We start from the raw sequence: 1969 nt of genomic DNA on the forward strand, positions 1-1969 counted from the left end.
TGTGAACATCTTTCTTCCAATCATTTCTCAATATATCCCAGGAAGGATAGAACCCAAAAAAGTAGGCATATAAAGACTTTTCCAGAAAAACAGAATTTGAGAAAATTTCTCCACAGTAAACATTTATAAGAAAAGTAAAAAAAGTTCTTCAAGCAGGAGGAAAATATAGATATACACAAAGAATGATGAGCATTAAAAATGATAAATATAAGAATAAATATGATGGGTTTCCGGTCTTACGGATTTTGGTTCGGAGGAGGGGTAGGTGCAACTTTTCTTCAGTCATCCCGCATCTGGGTTCATCCAACACCAGCCACCTCCGCCATGCTTCCCAAGTTCAACCCCAATGAGGTCAAAGTTGTATACCTAAGGTGTACCGGTGGGAAAGTTGGGGCTACATTCCCTCTAGCCCCCAAGATCGACCCCTGGGTTTGTCTCCAAAAAAGGTTTTGGTGATGACATTGCCAAGGCAACTGGTGACTGGAAGGGGTTAAGGATTACAGTGAAACTGACAATTCAGAACAGACAGGCTCAGATTGAAGTGGTGCCTTCTGCCTCTGCCCTGATCATCAAAGCGCTCAAGGAACCACCCAGAGACAGAAAGAAGCAGAAAAATATTAAGCATAGTGGAAATATCAGTTTAGATGAGATTATCAGCATTGCCTGGCAGATACGACATCAGTCTTTGGCCAGAGAACTGTCTGGGACTATTAAAGAGATCCTGGGGACTGCCCAGTCAGTGGGCTATAATGTTGATGGCTGCCACCCTCATGATATCATAGATGACATCAATAGTGGTACTGTGGAATGCTCATCTAGGTAAGAACTACAAAGAAAATATTCAATAAAGGATCATTTGATAAGCAAAAAAAAAAGAATAAATATAATGGATTTTTCTTATCATTTTAATGCCTTTAAAAGATAACAAGCAGCTTTACAACAAAAATTAAAAATACTGTATTGTATGGTTTATAAAATATGTAGAGGTAAAATTTTTTAAAATAACATAAATAATTAGAGGATAACACGGAAGTATATTTTTATAAGATTTTTGTCTAATTTGGAAGTTGTATAATATTATTTGAAAGTATACTGTGATAAGTTAAAAGTAGATCTTGTAACCCCAACCACTAAAGAAGCAAAAAGAATACAACTAGTAAGTAAGTCAATAGTGGAGATAAAAGAATTATAAAAATTACTCGATTAACACAAAAGAAAGTAGGAAAATATGGGAAAAAAATAAACAATGATCAAATTAAAATTTTAACATTTATAGAAGACTTACATGCTATCATATAAATAATTCCATTAAATTAACATAATTACAATCACAACAAATGTAAATGGTCTAAAGACTGCAATTCAATGAAGTATATGTTGCTGTTGTTAAGTGTTGTCAAGTCGGTTCTGACTCATATATGGTTTCCAAGGCATGGCTGGTGGGTTTGAACAACCAACCTTGCAGTTAACAGTCCAGTGTTTATCCTACAGTGCCACACCAGAACCAAGTATATATTTTGTACACACACACACACAAATGCTCTAAATATAGAGATATACATTGATGTTGATGATGATGTGCCATGCAGTCAGTTCTGAGTCATAATGACCCTGTAGAGGGTTTCTGAGGCTATATATCTTTATAGGAGCTGAAATTCTCATCTTTCTCACTCAGAGCAACTGGTAGATTTGAACTGCTGACTTTGTGGTTAGTAGTCAACTCATAATACACTATACTGCCTGAGCTCTTTAAAGATATACATTAGTGGTGGTGGTGGTTGTGTGGCCCCTAGTTGGTTCCAACTCGTAGTGGCCTTGTACAAGATTTCTGAGGCTGGAAATCTTTATGTTTACCTGTGCTTTATTGACTATGCAATGATTTTCAATTGCGTGGATCATGACAAGCTTTGGACAACATTGAGAAGTATGAGTATTCCAGAACACTTAATTGTGCTTATGAGGAACCTGT

General features: G+C 36.2%; 1 pseudogene; it reads left to right on the forward strand.

Moving 5' to 3' along the window:
- The first annotated feature begins 324 nt into the window (after positions 1 to 324).
- LOC102822781 lies at positions 325 to 823 on the forward strand (annotated as a pseudogene).
- The last annotated feature ends 1146 nt before the right edge of the window (positions 824 to 1969 follow it).

The sequence above is a fragment of the Chrysochloris asiatica genome, unplaced genomic scaffold (assembly GCF_000296735.1).
Source record: "Chrysochloris asiatica unplaced genomic scaffold, ChrAsi1.0 scaffold00234, whole genome shotgun sequence".
Classification (NCBI taxonomy): Eukaryota; Metazoa; Chordata; class Mammalia; order Afrosoricida; family Chrysochloridae; genus Chrysochloris; species Chrysochloris asiatica.